The sequence below is a fragment of the Monodelphis domestica genome, chromosome 7, assembly GCF_027887165.1.
Source record: "Monodelphis domestica isolate mMonDom1 chromosome 7, mMonDom1.pri, whole genome shotgun sequence".
Classification (NCBI taxonomy): domain Eukaryota; kingdom Metazoa; phylum Chordata; class Mammalia; order Didelphimorphia; family Didelphidae; genus Monodelphis; species Monodelphis domestica.
This window is the reverse complement of record NC_077233.1, coordinates 127,502,701-127,526,518: the sequence shown is the minus strand read 5'-3', so window position 1 is coordinate 127,526,518 and position 23,818 is coordinate 127,502,701. Positions and strand designations below refer to the sequence as shown.

Genomic DNA, 23,818 nt, shown 5'->3' with positions numbered 1-23,818 from the left:
AATGAGATATGAGAGTGACGTGGGCATTTTACCCCCAGAAACTCGGGCAAACTATGAGTGAAATTCCTTTGCTCCCTTACATCCTGTTGACTCCTAGTCTAAAACATCCAATGGCCCCTATAGGACCCTGACATTATTGTCCTCCTTTGATCCTCCTGTAGATTTAAGATACACAGAGATGCACCTCAGGCTACACCTCGATTCTATCAGGCTACATCTCAGACATCTGTCTGATCCCTATAACCAAAGAATCTTTTATGAAGGTCATTCCCTATGTCTCCAGGCAGACCCCAGTCAGATAACCAAACCCCTGACTGAATGCCTGAGGGTTTACCACTCTAGAATCACATCCACACCATGACACAGCATCTATTGTAAAGAGTATAAAATCCCCAGAACTGATGTCATCTTGGGGAACAGCTTTTCCATCCATGCTGTCCTCCCAAGGAGCAGCCTTCCATCATGCTGTTCCACCTGTACCATCCTCCTGGCCATTCCCAACATTACTCTCTAAATTAATAAATTTCTCTTTTTATTTTTAAGCTAAGTTTTGGAGTCTTGCATTCTTGTAAAAGATATCCTTCCCAGAGACTCTAAATGAACACTAATGCAAATACCAACAACATGGAAATGGGTTTGAATCAAGAACACATGTGATACCCAGTGGAATCACATGTGGGCTATGGGAGAGGTGGTGGGAGGGGGGGGGAGGGAAGAAAAGAAAATTATCTTTGTTTCCAATGAATAATGTTTGGAAATGACCAAATAAAATAATGTTAAATTTAAAAAAAAAAAAGGTATCCTTCCCAAACCCCAGGGGTGCACCTCTTTACCCCCATAACAGGAGGTGAGAGAGAAGGAATCAGTGATAACTCTAAGAAGTACAAACTGTCTAGCTTGGAAATAGCCTTGGAAGTCATCAAGTCCAATCCATAACTGACCCCAGTCCTTCTTATTGTATCTATTGTATTCCCGGAAAGTACTCATTCAGGTTTGTCTTGAAGACATCAAGTGAGGGAGAACTCACCACTTCCTAAAGTAACCCATTCTATGTTAATGTAACTATTGGTAGGAAATAGCCTAAATCTCCTGCTCTGCTCCTTGGACCTATTCCTTCTAGTTTTGACCCAAGTCAAGCCAAACTTTAGAAAATATGAAATACATACTCTGAAAGACTTTAGAAATGTGATCAATGTAAAGACAAATCACAAGTCCAGAAGCCTGAAGATGAAACACACCACTCACCTCCTCCAGAGAGGTGAATTTCAATCCAGATGGAAGTATATTGGAGCACGGTCAATGTGAATATCTTTTTTTCTGTATTATGTGTATTCATAATGCGGATTTACTTTTGCTGTTGTTCACTGGAGAGGGGCTGTGGGAAAGGAAGATTATAAATGGATATAAATTAAATTATCATTTTAAAAACAATTGAGATGATGTATATGAAACTTTGTAAAAATTTAAACACTATTAATGTCAGCTTTTATGTTCAATTGTATAAGGTAGGGGAACAAAAGCTCATGATAGAGAGTTTCAAGTAGTGGAATACATGCCAAATACAGCAAATCTTGGATGGTCTTTTGGAAAGCAGCTTGGATAGATAGGATAGTGGAGACAGAAGTAAAATTTGGGGCAGTGAGCTGAACTAAGGAAATCAAAGTACTCTCTATAATATGGAAAGCAGAACACTTACATTTAAACAGAGATTACTTAGTAGAAGGATGCTATAAGTAAAAGGCATGGTGCCATGATAGGAGAACACAGAGTAGCAATAAGCTAGTTTTAGAAGCAAGTTTATTTTCTGTGGTCTTAATGTAGATTCTGATTTTAAAAACAAAAAAGGTATTGCTGTCACCATCCCCACCACAAATATTTTCAGATGGCTCACAGTATTTGTCATTGAGTAGCTTAACATCATAGGAAGAATTAATTGTCTGCTTTCCTAGAACTTCAAATCTCAGCGTCTTCTTGTGGTGCTCCTTCCCCACCTCAACAGTCTGGGGAACAATGTTTCACTTTTGCTCTTCACTTCCATGCACTTCAAACATACTTATTCAAAACTAGCCCCTGGATTCCCCCTTTTCAGTGCCAGTTAAGAACACATTGCTTCCCATATCTATCTAGACTAGTTCCTCCTCGCTGTCCCCCGTTAATCAGCTTGCACTATAAATAACGGGGAGGGGGGTGTAGTATGAATCAAAAGATTCTGGAGAAATTTATACACTTTAAGCTGTAGCTTTGTCTTTTGAGATTTTCACCAGAGAAATGAAACATGGAAGTCCTGCCTGAATCTGGGGATCAAAGTAGAGACAAATACATTGAGTTTAAAAAAAAAAAAGGCAGGGACTTTGGGGCTGAGGAGGAGATGAAAAACTGGACTGATGATGCCATTGTTCTTACAAATTCAAGTTTGCTATTGCTGCTGCTGCTATCGTGCCCTTCCTCCCCCCATATAAGGTGTCACGGGCTTTTCCTTCTCTCCTTTTCCACTATTTAATCTCCTCCTCCCCATTTCTGCCCTTCATCACGTATTCCTTCTCCCAGGAGAAAGTGCAAGCTCCCAGGTATCTAGATGGAGAGGAAAGGGCCACTAACATCCCAGCTCCTTAAAAATGAAATATCTAGGAATAACCTGCCTCAGGACTTCTTGATATTCTCTAGCTCTTCCATAAGTTTGGGTCTGGAATGCCTCTAAACTATTCAAACCAACTTACGAAACAGAAAGGATCACACTGAGTCTTCATTTTTCAGTCCTTTCTGAACTAAAGTGACTCTTTCTGTACATAGCCTGTCTATCTCCTAGGCAAAGTACCTACCATTCACTCAATACTTCCCACTGAATATTCCAGTTCTTAGGGAATTCCTTTCACTCTCTCTCCACACTTGGCTTCCCATTTTCGTGCCTTTCTCTGAGGTGAGCCATGAGCCATGGAAATAAGTCCTGGAAAAAAAAAAAAAGAACCCAGCAGGGAGTTGACCTAGTGGCTGCTCCTCACATAGGCATCTCTGACATATAAATTATGGAGGGAGGATAGGGCAGCCCTCTCCAAATATCAAAGATTCATGCTCCCAATACATAGGTCTCTTTGTTGGTGTCTTTTCTGCTACTAGACCATGAATAGAGAAACCTTTCCCCCATACAATTGAGTTTCTCAGAAGAGAAACAAAGATCTTAAAAGCAGAGCAAGTGGTCAGGTCAGAAAGCTATGTTTGTTTCCCTAGGAAGGAGGGCATACTGGGTTAGGGGAGTCAGGTAGTGGGGGTAGCTGATGTTTTCACCATTTCTAGGTATTGTTGAAGATCGTAGCCCCATGCAGATAGGGGATAAAGTGTGGTGTTCATTTGCAATTTTTAAAAATGTGGCTTTGTAGATCTAATGAAGGCAAACAGATGAATCTTCCACTTTTATGAGACCCTGAGCCACCCCAGGTTTGCTGAATCATCTCAAAGTGTCAATTCGTCCCTGAGTTAGGCCACCCTCCAAAAGTTGCCCAAAGCCCTGCCAATTGGTGGGGTCACCAGCATAGATTGTTTTTAGGTTGTTAAGTGCTATTATTTCAAATTAACTTAGTTTTTCAAGGGTAAGGGGTTATTCTTGTTTAGTCATTTAGTCCTGTCTGACTTTCATAACCCCATTTGGGGTTTTCTTGGCAAAGATACTTGGCAAAGAAAATTTCCTTCTCTAGCTCATTTGAAAGATGAGGAGGGGGCAGCTGGGTAGCTCAGTAGATTAAGAGCCAGGCCTAGAGACAGGAGGTCCTAGGTTCATATCTGACCTCAGACACTTCCCAGCTGTGTGACCCTAGGCAAGTCACTTAACCCCCATTGCCCAGCCCTTACCACTCTTCTGCCTTGGAGCCAATACACAGTATTGACTCCAAGATGGAAGGTGAGAAAGAAAGAAAGAAAGAAAGAAAGAAAGAAAGAAAGAAAGAAAGAAAGAAAGAAAGAAAGAAAGAAAGAAAGAAAGAAAGAAAGAAAGAAAGAAAGAAAGAAAGAAAGAAAGAAAGAAAGAAAGAAAGAAAGAAAGAAAGAAAGAAAGAAAGAAAGAAAGAAAGAAAGAAAGAAAGAAAATTGAGGAGGGGGCAGCTGAGTAGCTCAGTAGATTAAGAGCTAGGCCTAGAGATGGGAGGTCCTAGGTTCAAATCTGACCTCAGACACTTCCCAGCTGTGTGACCCTGGGCAAGTCACTTAACCCCCATTGCCCAGCCCTTACCACTCTTCTGCTCTGGAACCAATACAGAAGGTAAAGGTTTAAAAAAAAAAAGAAAGAAAGAAAGATGAGGAAACTGAAGCAAATAAGGTAATTGACTTGTCGAGGGTCACACAGCTAGGAAGTGTCTGAGGCCAGACTGTAAGTAAGAACAAATTTGAATTTAGATGCTCTAGACTCCAGCACTGACACTCTATCTAACGTGCCACCTCAGCTGCTCTCAAGGATAAGGGAGAAATCATGCATTTCTTTTGAATGATTCAGATTAATTCTTCTCCCTTTACATATTCTGTGTTTAATAATAAAAATAATATTATTAAGCATTCCTATAATTCTTTAAGATGAACAAAATATCTCTTCACAAAAGCATTGTGAGAAAGGAAGTGCAGTGTTATTACCTTCATTTGACATATGTGAAAGTTGAGGAGACATCATGCCAAATGACTTGCCCAAGGACTCTCCCGCATTAAGTAAGTTCTGAAACCAGGACTAAAGCCAGTTTTCTGACTCCAAGGCCAGCATTCCTTCCATTATATCATGCTGTTTTTCTATATGGTTTGAACTAATGTATACCTGCGAAATGTTACTTGCATGGAGTAAAACAGAAGTACCAAGAAATACAGAATAAACTTAAATCAGACCCTTAAAATTTTCACCTTGGTGCCATAAAGATTGCTGAACAGATGTTTAAACAAATGCTAACAAGACAAACATAGAGGCCTTCCAAATACCTAATCTAGCAATTATGGTCCTGTATTTCCTTCCTCCTCTAAAGAAGCCAATGGTTCCTTTAAGCCTTTCAGTATGTGTAGTTTTGTGATTGAGGGAATGGAGAATCTTGACTTCTTGTAGTGTTTTCAGACAACTCAAGGATAAAGTGTCATTAAAAATGTAACAGAGGAAAGGCTGATTGAGACTAGTTTTTGTAGTATGTCCTTTTGTTGCTGCTGTTGTTCAATCAATTCAGCTATGTCCTATTCTTCGGGACCCCATTTAGGATTATCTTTACATTGATACTGGAATGGCTCGCCATTTCTTTCTCCAGTTGTCATTTTACAGACGAAGAAATGGAGGCAAACAGGTGACTTCCTGGGGTCACACAGTTAGTGTTGGAGCACAGATTTGAACTCAGGAAGATAAGTATTCCTGACTTCAGGACCAGCCATTTACCCACCATGCCACCCAGCTGCCCATACCTGTAGGCTCTACCTGGTATCAATTCAAGAGGAGGCTTGGAGCCTGCTTTCAGAAGTGCGTGGCTAAGGGACAGCCCTGTACTTCCCTACACATGGTACCCATGTTGCTTCTGTCTGCTGTGTTTTGTTTTTTTCTCCTAATCTTAGGTAAGGGTCAAGTATATCAGGTTTTGACCTTATGATCAGACCCTTAAGCTAAAGTCGAATTAAAAAGCATCTATTAAGCATCTATTCTGTGCCAGGCACTGGGTTTACTGACCTTTGAAAAAGTCAAAAGAGCTATCAAAAGGCTCAGCAATAGGTGTCCATGGCAAAGTCTACTGGTAACCACAGTAACTAAGCCTCACGAGGAATCAGCTGTGAGGAACAATCTTCATGATTGCCCTAATAGGGGATTGACCCAGTACACTGAAAACAAGAAAGCAACCGATTTATTGGCTATGTTATACCCAGAAGGCCATTTGGAGAAGAATGTTGGAAAAGTCACTACTTTCAGTTTGGCTTCACTCTTTCCAAGGGCGAACCTGGTGGAAAAAAGTAGGTTTTTGGTTTGGATGTTTTTGTTCTGTTTGGTTGTTGTTTTGTTTTTGCATATCAGGTCTTGGTTTATCTTTTAGCAAATAATCTGTGCTTGGTATAACAAGTACTTAAGAAATCCTTATAGAAGAGGTGGCTCAGTAGATATTTAGCCAGGCCTAGGAGATGGGAGGTCCTGGGTTCAAATTTGGCTACAGACAATTTCTAGCTATGTGAATTTGGGCAGGTCACTTAATCCTGATTGCTGAGCCCTTACTGCTCCTTCTACCTTGGAAGCAATACTTGTATCAGTTTTAAGACAGAAAAAAAAAAGCCCAAAACTACCAACAATGAAATCTTTGTCAATTAAAAGCTAATGTCTGGCTGGCTAATTAATATGAACTGATAATCCTAATTAGAAATAGCTTTGCCCAATTTACTGGTCCAAGAGTAGCTCCAGAACTATTTACACCATACAAGTAAGGTCTTTAAGTTAAAAGAGAGATTAGAACAAAGCCATGAAATACCCATCTTTGGCCTATATCTAGTTTAAACTCTGGACTCCAAAGGTAAATGACCATTATAGTATCCAGGCAGGGGACAGAGGGGAAAACTGCTCTTGAGATTGTAAAATCTAGTCGTGTTCTAATTCCACGTGGCCTTAAGGTTTACCCTGGTTATGAAGACTAGGCACAAGTCACCAACATTTCAAAGTTAACACAATTCTAAATTTCCCCTCACCTATGATCCCCTAAACCCAATACCCATTGGAAAATTCTAGCCTGAACTCAGTGGAACCCATTATGTGTGAATATCCTAACCTAAAAATCACAACTCACATTTCTCACTTTAGGTCTTCAAAGAGCCTTTCTCAAAACTACCCTCTATGGTAAGTAGTACAAATCAAGTATCTCCATTTTACAGATGAGGCCTCTGAGGTTCAAAGGGACTTTAATTTATAGCTAGCTAATTTCAGAGCTAAGATTTGAACCCACATCTCTTGACTCCAAGTCTAGTGTTTTTTCTCCTTGACCATACTAACTCTGTCATAACAAATCAGTAAAAGACAATAAGTTATTAGGTCACTTCAAAGTTCCCCAGTGTCTTAAGTAAGAGGAATTTGGGAATTAGAAATATTAGTGTCATATATTTCAGTCCTTGTCTAATTCCTAGAAAGTGGGTAAGCAAGTTAATTCCCGTATTTTCATCCCCCTCCCTTTTACAAAAGAGGGAAGTAGGGCAGAGATGACATTAATACATGCAAAGACTTGTGGAGCTGATGATACATGCTCAGCAAAGTAAGGACTACTCAAGAGCAGTCATTCAGCAGCCTCTTAATTCCATGAAAACACATGAGCAAAATTAATTTTTTTTTTTTGCTACTTCAAAAATCCATGACTTCATTGATCTAGGTTCTCCCTCTACTGATGCTTATTTAACTCTTGGTAGACATGCCTTGGAAGACAAGCTTTAAGAGATGCTATGGATTCCTTTTCTGGCCAACCTGAAGATGAGTCTCTCCAAACTTGGGTAGGATAGTTGTCAGATGATAGAAATACAGGCCAATAAGGTCAGTACCTGAAGTTTGATAGATCCTCTCGGAACGCAGGCTTGCCTTGACACAGTGTTTGAGGATCATCTCTGTACTTCAATGAGACATGAAAAGAAAATGTCAGTGGAGGAATAAAATATAGGGAGTTTCTTTTTCTCCACTCCCTCTCCTAAAAGCTTTCCTAGAGAGAGGAGTGTGCACTTTATCCTAGTCTCTATCCTAGATATGGTTGGGTATATTGAATAACTTTGCCAAACTGCACCTAAAAAATTGCTGGGGTCTTGAGGAATAGGGGAATTGGGGAAGGAAGGAAGAATTAGGATATTTTGTTCAACATCTAGACTTACAGGGAACATTTATAATGGCAGGAAGAGTACCATCCAAGAACCTAAAGGAAAGAGGAAATGCAGCTGTAGGGACCTCACATCTAAATTTGATATGAATGACTGAGATGATAAGGGCAACAAATTCTTAATATTGGGGCAATTTTGGAGAGGTCAGCAAGAAATGTGGTATGGTAGAGAAACTCCAGAGAAGAACACTGTCTGGATCAGAGGTAGAACTATGAAACAGTTCTGGAAACTCTGGGACTGGCTTATGGTAGAGAAAGCTTTTTCGTCCTTCTAGCAAAGGGCTAGAAACACTTGAAGAGCTACACTATACCCTGTAACTAGAGGAACTGAAATAGAGAACCATCCATAGATACAGATAACCAGGGGATTTGCTCCAGAGCATCAACATCTGGGGGGATAAGGCAGCATACTTCCTCACCATGAGGATCCTTTGATTTGCCAGAGCAGAATTGCATAGTAATTGCATGATATCCCTATGGTCTTGCCTCTGTCTTTGCTGGGCTTAGGGAGTTAGTAGTCAGAATCACTGTCCATTTGGCAGGGGAATAAACCACTCCATCTTCCAGCATAACTGCATTCAACCAGGATGGGAATATCACCCTGCATTGAATTTGCCCAAAGTGGCAAAACTCCTAGTTATGAATCTAGGGAAGAAAATACCATCTGCTGGAATTAATGCAAAACTGCAGGAAAAAAAAAAAAAACAACCAATCTACTGGAGTGCTTTGAGAGGCAATGCCTCCTAGGAGCCCTGCTTAGTGCCTCTAAGGGACAATTACTAATTGGTATAGATAATTTCCATAGCTTCTGTTATGAGTCCTATTGTTTTCTTCAACCTGCAAGTAAAATTGTTTTCTCTGAGGTTTATGAACTGTATGCCTCAGAGGAGAATTGATGACAACACATTTCTTGAGTGGGACAAAGTGTTAGAGAATTGAGAAATCCCCCAAAGCATACCTGGATCATTTGTGACATACAAAAATTCCTGACAAAAAAGATTACATAAATGTGGAACTTTAACTGTGATCATAGGGCAAAACTTTAGAAAATATGGTAGATATGAAGTGTATAAATGGAGATTTTGAACCTTAGACTTCATTCCCCAGAAGTCCTTGGTATTTCCCAGAATTCCCTATAATCTCTCCTGTGTCTCCATGTTGGTGAGATCACGTTATAAGTATTTAACTGGCAGTAACGCCTCCCAGCTCTCGCTCTCTCTCTCTCTCTCTCTCCTTGCATGTAGCATCAGCAGTGATGGTGGTAAAGCAGGGAAAATTTGAAAATGGCTCCAGCCATGGGCATGAGGTTTTTATTTTGTATCCTCTTTATCCCTTGATTTCTAATGGTCCTTAATAAACCTCATAAAATAAAATATTTTTATTATTAGAGATACAAATTTAATTTTTACAATAGGTAGCCATTCTAATTTCGTGATTTGTTAAAAAAAGATGGAATAATCTTTTAAGGCTCTTGCTTATCATTCATGACATCTAACAGTTTAAAATTTTCATACTGGAAGTTTATAGAAACAAGGCAAAATTGTGAAATATGCCAAGTTTATCTTGAGTGCTGCAGTATCCATTTCCTTAACATCTTCTCTCCTCTACCCCCATCAGATTCCTCCTATAAAGAAAAATCATATAATCTGTGAACTTTGAGGCTAACATGAATGTCAAGTTGATCTTTTTTGATGATGATCAAAGTTTGATCAAAATATGATCTTTTTCAGATGACAGAAGCATTGGATCTATTCTGTAAGTAGTTATCTCTACTTCTTTGGCAGAGATGACAAAAGATGGGAATTGTCAATGTTGGATGAGCGGAATTGTGAATCAATACAATTGTTTTGAGAGCAATTGGAAATTTTGTAAATAAAGTGACCAAAATGTCTTTGTCCTTTGTGGAAGAGATTCCTTGGGAGCATATATACCCCCAAAGATGTCACTGGCAAGAAGGAACTACAATGTATGCACCAAAATATCAATAGCAGCACTTCTTGTGGTAGCAAAGAACTTGAAACAAAGTAGCTGATCATTGACTAGGGAATGGCTAAACAAATTATGGTTCATAAATTTAATGGGATATTACTGTTATAAGAAACAATGAATATGATGAATAGAATTTATATGATCTGAAGGAAAATGAATTAGTAAGAGAAAACAATATATATATAATTACAAGTAAAGGTAAAAACAACAATAAAAAATAATAAATGAATGTTGCAAAATTCTGAAGAACAAGCAAGACCTCCAAGAAGATATATGAGAATATATCTCCACATGTACAACCCAGATCATATTGCTTACTGTCTCTAGGAAGGGGAAGAGAAGGGAGGGAGGGAGACGCTTTGGATCTTATAACTTTAGAAAGCTTATGTGGAAAATTAATACATTTAACTGATAAAATAAAATATCTTAAAAGAAAATATACCTCCAACTTAGTCCTTTGCAGACATGGAAGGTCCCCAGGTGAGGAACACTGCATATAGTAATTATAACAATAGTGAATGTTCTTATAGCTAATGAACATTTATAGAGCTACTTAAAATTTGCAAAGTGCTTTACAAATATTATCTCATTTCATCCTCACAATGATCCTAGGTGGTAGGTGCTATTATTATTCCCCATTTTACAGATGAAGAAACTGAGCAGAGGTTAAGTAGCTTGCATATACTTTCAGACTTAGATTTTTTCTTTTTTTCCCTTCTTTTCCTTTTTTTCTTGAAAATATATTGATTGTCCTCTGAGGTGGTTTTTTGAAAGGTAGAAGAAAGATACTGGAAGAAATACTGATGATATAAAAAGCAACAAAATGAAACAAAAAAAATTTTTAAGAATGTCTACATACTCACTGATTAGAGAAATGCAAATCAAAACAAATCAGATATTTCATTTCTATCATGTTGGCTAAAATGATAAAAGGGAAAAATAATAAATGTTGGAAGGGAAGTGGAAAAAATACATACTGTTGGTGAAATTATAAACTGATCTAACCATTTAGGAGGGCAATCTGAACTATACCAAGGGCATTATAAAACTGTATAACCTTAGACCCAGCAATACCAATGTTGGGTCTGTTTTCCGAGGAGATCAAGGAAAAAAAGAAAAGAATCTATACATTCTAAAATATTTATAGCAGCTCTTTTTGTGATGGCAAAGATTTGGAAATTTAAGAGATGTCCATTAATTGGGAAATGGTTGAACAAGTTGTGGCATATAATTGTGATGGAATACTAATGATATGTAAGAAGTGATGAGCAGATTAATTTTTTAAAAACCTGGAAAGTCATATGTGAAATTATGAAAAGTGAAATGAGTAGAACCAAGAGAATATTATACACAGTTACAGAAACTAATGTTTGAAGAATAACTGTGAAAGAACTGATAAATAGAAATGCAAATAAAGGAGAGAAGGAGATGTCTGGCAATTTTGATGCAACCAACAAAGAAACTAACAAAATCAACCAATAAAAATTAAATTAATTTTCAAAGAAAGTTAATGTTTCAAAATTACAAATGTCAAAGAACAAGTATGACCCCAAAGAAAATGGAGAAGACACCTCCTACTACTCCTTTGCAGAGATAAGACCACAGATCTAGAACACTACACAACTGTTTTTTATGTCCTCTTTTCCTTTTTTTTATTAAAAAAAATTCTTTATCATATAGGTTGTCTTTCTTGCGGAGAGTTGAAGAGTAGGATACAAGGGGAAATTTAGGTGATATATAACCCCCAAATATCAATATTTATTTTTTAATCCTATGTTCATAAGATATATAGCTCTTTAAGGTTTGAAAATCACTTTACATAGGTTCTCTCATTTGATCTTCACAATCTTGTGAGGTAGGTGCTCTTACTATTATCATTTTACAGATTTGGAATGTATAAATGGAGATTTTGAACCCTAGACTTCAATCCCCAGAAGTCCTTGGTATTTCCCAGAATTCCCTATAATCTCACCTGAGTCCCCAGGTTGGTGAGATCACAATTGGCATTTAACTGACAGTAACAACCTCCCACGCTCTCTCGGCCATTGCAATGATGTAGTAAGTGTAGTGGTAAGCTAAGTGTGGAGATTATGAATGGGCTAATCAGCCACGGGCACATGGTTTTTATTTTGTATCCTTGATTTCTAATAATCCTTAATAAACATCAAAAAATATAATATTTTATTATTAGACATAATTTAATTTTTACAGGAAACTGAGGTAGAAAAGATTAAGTAATTTGCCTTGGATCACACAATATATGTCTGAAGAAAGATTTGAACTCGGATCTTCCAGACTCCAGATCCATTACTCTATCCATTGTGCCACTTCCAATAGTATGTATCAAAATCCCTCTATATCTTGTCATTCTGTGCTTTTTTTTTGTCTATATCACTTTCTATTGAGGAATGAACTACCAAGGGGGGATGTTACTGTGCTCAATTATTCACCTATCCTCTTTCATTCTCATTACATGGCAGGCTCTCTTTTCTAGTAGTATGTGTTTAAAATTACTTATATGCTAGTTGAATTGTTCCTTATATTCCCAGTGTGTCTTCATTGCTCTCTATAAATTTATTATAATGATCCTTCATTATCATTAATACCAATAATATTTTTATTCCAAATGTTAAGATGGTTGTTAAAAGAATTTTCTTTAAAGTTGCAATGGGATCTCTGGTAAAGATTTCTAAGTAATGCCTTTTTTATGGCTTCCTTGGGAATCCATTGTATACAGGATCTATTTCTAGGAACTCCACAATTAAGTTAAGAATATTATTGTGATTCATTTTAACAAACTCCTGAACTGAGGGAGAGTACCAGGGAATAGTTTCAATTATGTCCTGGAAGAATATGGCCCAACCTGTCCAACCTGGGGCTGGTCAGTCTCGGTTTCCTCAGCTGCAAAATAAAAATAGTTTCTTTCCCTTCTGCTCCACATTATCCATTTCAACCAAATAGGCACAAAAATGAAGCTTTCTATAAGGCACTGGCTATACATGAGTCCTATAAGAAGCTGCATAAATGTTTCCAGAATCTCCGAATTGGAAGAGGTCCTCAAGGCCCTCTAATCCAGTCCATACCTGACCAAGATTCAATTCTGCAACATCATTATTAGTGGTTATCCAGTTGTGCCTTACTTTGAGGACCTCCAGTTGAGGGGGTCTCACCACTACCTGATTAAGAAAGCTTTGTTATGAAACAAAGACAAGAGTATACAAATTTCAGGAGGACTTTGAAAAGAACATAGCAAATGGATTTTTGGTTGTAGCTGTAATGCTAAGAATGCTAATTCTGTCTATTAAATGCTGAGGATCTCCCTATCTGAGGCATAGAAAGAAAAAGTTCTGTTACTGGTGCCAAGTGAAGTCTGAGGCTTTCACTTTAGGTTAAGAAACCAAGTCCCTTCCTAGCAGATGTTTCCTCAACGCATCAACTCTTTAGTTAAAGATTTGCTGAAATTTCTCAGGTGCATCCTCAGCATCCTGTGACCTAACATTGACAGTGGTAGTTCACATGGCTCTGATATGTCTACCTGCCTCCTTTCTTAACATTACAAATTTGAGATTAATTTTTATGTGAGATTAAGAAAATAGTATATGATTTTTACTTTATTAAGAGTACAACCCTAAGGACTTTCATCAGAAGAATAGAGAATGTTTTCCTTGAAGAAAAAAAAGAAACTTTGAATTTAAAGTTCCAAAGGAACTTAGAAAAAATTCTAAGTTCCTCATTTTATAGTTGAAGAAACTGAACTCTGGAGAAGTTCAAGGATTTTCCCAATGTTAGATAGAGAGTAAGTATTGGAGCCAGGATTCAAAACCAGATCCTTTGCCTTAAAATTCAGTGGGGTTTGTTTTTCTATAAAAACAACCTGTCTGCTATTTCGGAGATAAGATATGGAATAATAGGATATTAGAGTTGAAAGGTGTTGACTGGGAAAAAACACAGAACTATTAAATAGTCAAAATCACTCTTTAATCAAGGGAAAGGGGTTCAATGCCTCAACACAGAACTGCGTGCCACATGACTGCACAGGATTGAACTCTGGCTGCTCTTGTCACTGACCCCTGGGAGTGCCGCCACCCTAGATGGACTCCAAGGAACAAAAGAATTTGGGGAACCTATATACCATTTGGGAGAAGTCCAGGGGCAGGGAAAGATGATTGACATCCCTATAGCAAGAAAGGAAATAGGAGTGTTCAAACTACACAGATGGGATACAGTCAAGCTTGGGAAAGGAATCATAGCTAGAGGCTGGGGTGTAAGAGAAGGGGATGCTTACAATGGATACTAAAGGATGGTTCCTGCCCAGTTGTGGATCTTCTTGGGAAGGGGTCTGATACTATAGGGGAAACTACCTAAGACAAAGAGGGTCCTTAGCATATGCTTAGTCCCACCCGACTAGTAGGACTGTCATTCCCCTGAGGGTCTACCATTCAGTCTGAATGGGCTAGCCTGGGATTCCTTTCAGGGTAGATTCCCATGGCAACAGGGAACAAATACAAACTTTGGGGTCTCTAACCTACAAGCTAGTCCTGAAACCTGGGGTTCACCAGATCCCACTAGGCCACAAGTTTGGGGTTCCTAGATTCCATGTTGACAAAGGAGATAATCTTATCTAATTGTGGTGTCATATAGATGAGAAAACTGAAGGTCCAGAGAGGTTAAGTAATTTATTCACGATCACACAACTAGATACAGCAACATTAGAACTAAGACCCAGGTATCCTGATTTCCAGTCCAATATGGCTTACATTTAGATATATTGCTTAGTGTAGTAGGTAATTTGGTATGAGATATCCAGAGGCAAACTGGATCCTGCTTAAATCAGCTTCAGAAAACACATTAATTTTCAATGGGAGCATTTTTACCTTGGAAATCAACAAATGCTACAAATCAGAGCTTGATGTATTGTTTTGTTGATGGCTAAGACTTAAAATATTTAATATGTTAAATAATAATAATGCAGATTAAATTTAAAAGTATGTCCTACAGTTCTCCCCATCTAGTTTTTTACTAGTGCAGGCATTTTAATTTAATTTGCAATCAATAGTGATTTAGAGTAGGTTGGTTTTTTGTTTTTTTCCCATGACTATAGATAGCTTGAGGAGGTTGGGGATTTCAGGATCTGGAGTTGGAAGGCACCAGCTCCCTCATTCTGCAGAAGAGAAAACATTTGCCCAGAGAGGAAGTGGTTTGCCCCCACCTCCCCTACCCCTCCCTGACACACAGGAAGGAAGCTGAAGCCGGAGGATCAAACATCATACCCAATTCTTTCTTCTCTATTAGTGTTCTTTCTGATAGCATGGTTAGGATTCGCAGTACAGTCAGTTTAGTCGCAACACCCACAAAAAAAGAATGCCAAAGACCTCTGCTCCCCATGCACGGACTATATCATATTTAACCCAAATCAACTGTCTTGTAAATATGTTCCTTGAGTGAAATGCAGAACCAGCTGAGAAAACAAATTTAATCTGACACAGTTATGCCTCAATCAAGCATTCACAAAAAGGCTTGTTATCAAACTGGTTACGGTGACGTGGGCACTGTACCCCAGAAACTCAGATGAACTATTATCAGGGAAACTCCCTTGCTCCCTTCCATCCTCGTGACTCTGAGCCTAAAAACACCCAATGACCCCCCTAGGTCCTGAGATGACTATCTTCCTTTGATCGTCCTCTAGATTTAAGATGGACAGAAAGATGCACCTTCAGGCCACACCTCGATCCTATCAGACATCTGTTTGTCCCCTAAAACTAAGGAATCTCTATGTCCCCAGGCAGACCCCAGTATGATCACCCCACCTCATGCCTGGGTGACTAACACTGTTGTAAAAAGTATAAAATCTCCCGAAGTGATGTCGTTGGGGGGAAACAGCCTTTCCATTCATGCTGTCCTCTCAAGGAACTGCTCCTCATCTTGCTGTTCCACCTTGCGATCCTCCTGGCCATTCTCAGCATTACTCCCAAAACTAATAAATTTCTCTTTTTGTTTTTAAGCTAAATATTAGTTTTGCATCCTTGCAAAAGGTATCCTTCCCAAACCCCAGGGGTACTCATCTGAACCCCATAACAGCAGGACAATGAATTTCTAGAAATCTGAACCCATCATCCTCTCCAATCCCCACAATTTATAGTTGAGAATACTGAGCTCTGGAGAATTTTTTTTTTAAACCCTTACTTTATGTCTTAGAATTGATACTAAGTATAGGTTCCAGAGCAGATGAGCAGTATGGGTTAGGTAATTAGGATAAAGTGACTTGCCTTGGGTCACACAGCTAGGAAATGTCCGAGATCGCTTTTGAACCCAGGTTCTCCAGATTCCAGGCCTGGCTCTCTATTACTGAATCACTTAACTGCCCCCCTGGAGAAGTTTAATACAAATATCTCAACGAGCATTTCTGTCAGTGAAATGGGTATACAATGATTAAATTATAGGCCCTTGAAATACTGGAATACACATAAATTAAATAACTACAATGTCCAAATCATAAGGAAACTAGATGACTCAGTGGATGGATAGTGTAAAACTTAGGCTACATTGGTTTTCTGTAACTATTTCTTTTTTCAATTTGCATTTTGGGGGCAGCTAGGTAGCTCAGTGGATTGAGAACCAGGCCTAGAGATGGGAGGTCCTAGGTTCAAATCTTGCCTCAGACGCTTCCCAGCTGTGTGACCCTGGGCAAGTCCCTTGACCCCCATTGCCTAGCCCTTACCACTCTTCTGCCTTGGAGCCAATACACAGTATTGACTCCAAGACAGAAGGTAAGGGTTTAAAAAAAAAAAAGTTTGCATTTTGCATTTTGGATTTCTATTATCGTAATGTTTGTGCTTGTCTGTGTGCAAGTATGTTTTCTTTGTTTTCTTTGTTTTTTCTGTTTTTAAAGTTTTCTTTTGATTGATTTATATCCCTAGAGTAGGCTTATAGTAGATAATGTTTAGCATAAGATTAGGATAAGATGAGTAAGTGGAAGGTTAGATTTGGGGGGGAAATTGAAGAATGTTAGGTATAGCTTTAGAAGTACATGTTTAAGAGCAAGCAAATGGGAGTGATCTTTTATCCCTCCATATGCTCGAAGGGGGGGAATTCTACGGATAATATTAAGAAGTTAGGTCTTATAACATTAACTTTAGGAATAAGGAGTTTGGAATTTTGCCTCAGAAGTTGCTGAAGGGCAGGTACAGGACCTTCTCTGGAATATTGCAAAGTGTGAGGGGGAGGAGCAATGGAGAGCTCTGTGTCAGTTGCTTTCTGACAGATTGAGAGTGGCTGGAAACTTGGTTTCTCTCTACTCACTGCTGTTAGTTTGAAAGAAAGGAAGATAAAAATCCTGAGTGTCTCAGTATTTTTCCCTTTTGCCAATCTGGGAAACACTAGGAAATCTACTTAGTGATTTATTACTGCTTTTGAAAGACTGTTTATTTCAAGGAGGCCATAGAAGATCCTGGTTTTCTCTAGGCTCTGAGTGAACCCAGAGTCCTAGCTAAGCTTGGCTTAGAATGGGTCAACTGACCTTTTTGCCTTTGTAATTTGGAAACAGTCTTTAAGAAATAGATATATGAGTTTATATAAGGATTTAGTTAGAGTTTGGGGGGATTTTAGTTAGAAGTAAGGAGTGATAGTATAGTGGGTGAATTCCCAAGACAAGAAGATTTCACCTTGCAGTGAACGAAGGTGGGTGGCTTAGGTATGGTGTTAAGGAACCTTTGTTGTATATCTTTATATTATTTCATATTAAATTATATTTTAAATAAATAGACATATATATATATATGAGTCTCCAGAAGCATTTCTTAAGCTGGTCCAGGGAGAAGTTCACAGCTGAGCTCCTCCTTCATTGGTATAAACTAAAGATATTTTGTGTACAAACTAGCAGAGCATCTACTCAGGTTTTTTCCATAATTTTAGTGTCAAACTGAGTTTTTACAGCACTGGGCCTGGAGTCAGAATGACACTTTTGGTTCTATTTTTTCACTTTGCACCAGTTCATATAAGTTCTTTACAGCTTTTCTGAAAGCATCCTGCTCATCATGTCTTATAGCATAATAGTATCCCATCACAAACATATATCACAATTCAGCTATTCCCCAAGTGATAGGCATCCCTTTAGTTTCCAGTTCTTTGCCACCACAAAAGCTGCTATAAATATCTTTGTACACATAGGCCCTTTTCCTTTTTGTTTGATCTCTTTAGGGGTACTGACCTAGAAGTGGTATTGTGGCATCAAAGGCTATGCAGTTTATAGTTCTTTAGGCATAGTTCCAAACTGTTCTTCAGAATGTTTGACTAGTTCACAACTCTGCCAATAGTATATTTAGTTTTCTCTTTTTCCCACATCCCCTCCAACAGCGGTCATTTTCCTTTTCAGTATGAGATGATTCCACAGTTGTGTTAATTTGCATTTTAATTTAATTTGTAATCAGTATTGATTGAGAGTATTTTTGTCATGATTACAGATAGCTTTCATTTCCTCTGAAAAACACCTGTTCATATCCTTTGACCATTTATCCATTGGAGAATGACTCATAGTCTTGTAAATTTGACTCCGTTCTCTATATATTTGAGAAAAGAGGCCTTTATCAGAGAAACTTACTATTAAATTTTTCCCTGGCAGTTCCCTGCTTCCCTTCTAATCTTTTCTACCTTGGTTTTGTTTGTGCAAAATCTTTTTAATTTGATATAATCAAAATTATCCATTTTATATTCCATGTTTCTCTCTATCTCTTGTTTGGTCATAAATTCTTCCCTCATTTACAGATCTGACAGATAAACCATTCCGTTGTACCCTAATTTGATTATGTATCAGTCTTTATGTCTATTTTATGCATCCATTTTGTCTTTATCTCCGAATACAGTGGGAAATGTTGGTCTATATCTAATTTCCACCAAACTACTTTCTAGTTTTCTCAGCAATTTTTGTTGAGTAGTGATTGCTTATACAAAAATCTTGGATCCCTGGGTTTGTCATATGCTAGACTAATATGATAATTTATTATTATGCATTATGTACCTAACCTATTCTACTGGTACACTGTTCTATTTCTTAGCCAGTACCAAAACTTTTTTGATGATTACTACTTTGTAATACAGTTAAAGATCTATCTATAAGCAGGTTGCCTTCCTTCTATCCTTTCATTGATTCCTCTGATATTCTTGACCATTAGTTCTTCCAGATGAACTCTGTTATTATTTCTCTAGTTCTATAAAATAATTTTTTGGTAATATGATTTATATGACACTGAATAAGCATATTAATTTATGTAGAATTGTCATTTTTGTTATATTGACTTGGTCTATCCATGAGTATGTAATATTTTTCCAGTTTAGATCTGACTTTTTTTGTGTGAAAAGAGTTTTGTAATTATCATATAGTTTCTGGATTTCTCTTGGCAGGTAGACTCCCAAATATGTTATATTGTCTCTATTTTAAAGGGAATTTCTCTTTCTATCTCTTTCTGCTGGGCTTCGTTAGCAATATATAGTGATGTTGAAGATTTATGTAGCTTTGCTTTATATCCTGAAATAGCTAAAGTAGTTAATTATTTCAACAAGTTTTTCAGTTGATTCTCTAGGATTCTCTAAGTATACCATCATATAATCTGCAAAGAGTGATAGTTTTGTTTCATAATTGCCTAGTCTAATTCCTTCAATTTCTTTTTCTTCTCTTATTGCTATAGCTGTCATTTCTAGTACAATATTAAATAATCTTGGTGATAATGGGCATCCTCACTTCACCCCTCATCTTAATAGGAAGGATTCTAGCTCATCTCCACTACAGATAATGCTTGATAATAGTTTTAGCAAGATATTACTTAACATTTTAGGGAGAGCCCTTATTTATTCCTTTCCTTTTGGGTGTTTTTAATAGGAATCAGTGCTGTGTTTTGTTAAAAAAGCTTTTTCTGTCTTTATTGAGATAATCATTATTTTTATTGGTTTTGTTGTTGATAAAGGTCAATTATGCTGGTAGTTTTCCTAAAATTGAACTAACCCTGCATTCCTACTTAGTTATAGTATATGATCTTTATGACATATTGCTATAATCTTCTTGTTAGCATTTCACATAAAACATCTGCATTAATATTCATAACAGAAACTGGTCTATAGTTTTCTTCTTCTGTTTTTGCCCTTCTTGGTTTAGGGATCATCACCATATTTGCATTATAGGAACTTGGTATTATTCTTCTTTGCCTATTTTTTCAAATAATTTACATAGCATTGGTATTAATTTTTTAAGTGTTTGGCAGAATTGTGAATTTATCTGGTCCTGGAAATTTTTTCTTAGGGAGATCATTGATAGCTTGTTCAATTTCTTTTCTAAAATAGAATTATTTAAGTATTCTATTTCCTTTTTGGTTAATTTAGGCAATTTATATTTTTGTAAATATTCATACATTTCACTTAGATTATCAGAATTATTGGCATATAATTGGGTAAAATAAGTTGAGGTCTCCCAACTTTACTATCTTATTTCCTCCATAATAATTCTTTATGGTGTGTGTGTGTGTTTTTTTTTTTTTTGTCAAGTTTCCAGCCTATTTCTTGACTTTGAACTTTATTTTAGAGCTGGGTTCTGCATCCTTTGGGGAGGGAGGTGAGAGGATGCCTAGCCTGATCTTCTGTCCTCTTATATTATTTTGTTGCATTTGTAGCTCAGACTGAACATCCCAATGACTTTAGTGCTCTGAAAGTGGTATGATCTGGGTGAAACTCTGCCCTCCTAATCAGAATTCTACAAATGCCCGACTCAGGTTTGAGTCTTTCAAGTTGTCCTGTTGAGAATTTCAGTAGACTATTGTTGGATTCAACCACTATTAGCTCAGTAGGAAGATCTGCAAGATTCAGAGCAACTTTTGGTCTGGAGCAATGAGCTTTGCTCCTAGGATCAGAGTTCTCAAAACTACAGGCAGTTTCAGGAACGTGTTCCTTGTTCAGTACACTGATAGGGCCAGTACTCACAACAGATCCTCTTCCATTGTAACTCTGAACAGGGTCATAGGCATCAGAGCTGCCAGATGGCCCCTATTCCTAAATCCAAAGGTGGTTCACAAATAACCTAGCATCCCTTTTTGTCCTGGTGCTTCCTGCCTTAATGCTCTATCTTGGCTCTCTTTTAGTTCCTAGGCACTAGAATGCTCCATCCCTGGCCAGACTCAGACAATGGATCTCAATGTCTATAGACCTAAATTGCTCTGGACAGGAAAAATGACATTGTTATTTTTCATTGGCTTTCTTAATCAGAATTTGGTTTGCTGCATTTTCTAGATCTTTGTCAGAGAAGTAAAGCAAGTGAGCTAAGGTTTCTCTTACTCTGCCATTTTGATACTATCCCATTAGACTTAGAATCAGTAGACAGTGGTATTTGAATTCTCAAATTTAATAGCTGTACAATCACAGGGTGGAAATTATGAAAAAACTAAAAATGGAGATAATGCTTTACTTCGTATCTCACAGAGTTGTTGTGAGGATCAAACAAGTTAATATATGCTAGAGTGCTTTATAATAATAGCTAACATTTTATATAACACCGATTAAGTTCCAGGCCCTTCAGCATCTTTTCATTTGATCCTCACAACAACTATGGGAGAAAGTGCTATCATTATCCTCATTTGTAAAATGAGGAAATTGAGGCAAACAGATGTTAAAGTTACTTGCCTAGGGGCCACACTAGTAAGTGTCTGAGGCTAGATTTGAACTCAGATCTTCCTGCCTCCAGGCCCAGTCTTCTATCTACTATACCACCTAATTGCTTCTGTAAGCTTAAAGCATTATATATGTCAGCTATTATTATTAACTAGCTATGTAGCCTTTGGCAAGCCTAAATCCTCTGATCTCTGGGCCTCTATTTTCTTATTTGTAAAATAGAAAGATTGCATTAAAAAAACCCAAACCCTTACACATATATAGTAGCTCACAGTGTTATATACAAATCTTTTTTCTGTTCTTTATATATTGAAATATTCGTGTTTGTTAAATTCCTAATAAATATAAAGTAATATAAGGAGATCAGACAGAATGATCTCATTGTTTCCTTTTAGCTCTAACTTTCTATAATTCATACTGAAAGGTCACCACATTTCTATTTAGGACAATTCCTCATATCATAATACATAGCTCCACCTAGTGTCTAGATGCATATTTGAAAATTTCTTCAGAATCATTTCTTCAGAAGATCATAGACTGTAGGACTCAAATGAATATCAGAACTTAAATAATCCAATCCTCTTTTTTTTACAGCCGAGAAACTGAGGCCTAGGGATGTTAAGTGTCTTACCCAAGTTCACACAGGCAGTAAGCATCAGATGGAGGGCTTGAATCCAGGCAGGGCTCTGGACACTGCTAGTGAATAGAACTACCAGAGTTCAATCCCTAGAGACTAGCAGGTGATCTTTTTGTTTTGTTTTTAATTTTTATTGATATCTTCTTTTTATATCACTGAAATTTCTTCCAGCATCTTCCTCTTCCCCTCTCAGAGAACCAATTCATATAACAAATAATATTTTAAAGAAGATGTTTTAAAATCAGCAAAACTAACCAATACATGGAAAAAATGTTAAAATATGTTCAATGTACCATACCTGTGGATCTCCAGCCTCTTGCATGTATTCTTCTGATCTCTGACAAGTAACTCTAAACTCTGTTTCAATCATCCTCACTTTGAAATATCTCTGCTTCCCATGTAACAGGCTATACATCAGGTGAAGAAGAAAATTTTTAGTCAGAAGATGTAGATTTGGATCCCAGTCCTATCACCAATTATAAGAGGCCTTAGACAAGTCTTTTCTCTATTGGTGTTTTTTTAATTTATAAAATAAGGGAGTTAGGTGAGGTAACTTCTAAGTCTCTTCCAGTTCTAAATCTATGATCCTAACTTCTAAATTATATAAATCTGTTAAGAATTTCTGTAAAAAAAAAAAAAAAGCCCAGTGGATAACTCCAGAGCTATCAAGGAAGCATGTATATTAATACAGCTAAGGAAGCTTAGGTAGCAAAGCCATGAGCACACCAACTTAAATCCATTTTTTATTGTTGCATATTTGTTCCCTAGGTTTTATTTTTTAAAACCAATACTGTGATTTCATCATTGTTGAGAGGTTCTGTCAGAACTTGCTGGGTCAGTACAGATGAGCACTGGCTCTGTAATTTAGATCTTAGAAAGTTGCTTGGGGTCACATAGCCAATGTGGGTCACAAAGTCCCAGAAGTGGAACTTTCTGACTTTAAGAGATTTTCAGGTCTTCCTGACTCTTAGAATGATTTATGTCAGGATGTCCTTCTATTAGACCACTATAGTCTTTTTGGGGACATAAACAAAGGCCACCTGACATAAACCAGTCTTAAGAATTAGGAAGACCTGGAGGTCCCTCTTACTCTTTTTGGTATTCTCCAGAGTACCTGGCGGAAGACCCTGAACATAATAGGCACTCAATAACTATTTGCTGAGTTGGAAACTGTTCACAGAGGAGAACCATGTAACACTTTGGAAATCAGATTAATCTGGAATTTATCTTACAGGTTAATGAATATAATGAATGAAATTTTAAATACACAAATCTGGTTCCCCTGTTCATCTGAAATGCTTCTCTTACCCCAAATAACAACAATCTCTTGCTTCAATTGCTTCTCTCCTTTCTAAGTACCACATGGTGGCACCATATGGGGTTCTTCTAGATCAAATGGGATGAGACCTTAAGATACATATATATATGGCCATGGAAAAGTTTTTCTCTCAATGTCTAAATTAAAGATTTTTTGATTCATTTCTTTCAATTACTAGTTTCAGATATTGCCCTCAAATTCCAGACCATTTCATATCCTTCTTTAGGTAAACCATAAGAAACTAGGATCTAGGTTGTTACTACAGGAAATCTTAGACTAGATGAAACCTCAGAGATGATTTGATCTAATTTGTTATTATATTAAAGAGAAAAATGAGCCACAATGAGGTTGTGACTTTCTAGAGGTATTAAATTAATAAAGATATTAAGTGGCTAA

The 23,818-nt window shown here is 37.4% G+C and overlaps 1 long non-coding RNA gene across 1 annotated transcript; it reads right to left on the bottom strand.

Moving 5' to 3' along the window:
• Nucleotides 1–989: 989 nt before the first annotated feature.
• Nucleotides 990–23,818, bottom strand: LOC130455510 (uncharacterized). The gene is made up of 4 exons (XR_008913528.1): nt 22,403–23,818; nt 7,507–7,574; nt 2,820–2,944; nt 990–1,375 (listed from the first exon to the last, which is right to left on the bottom strand). It is a non-coding gene; the product is annotated as an uncharacterized LOC130455510 (long non-coding RNA).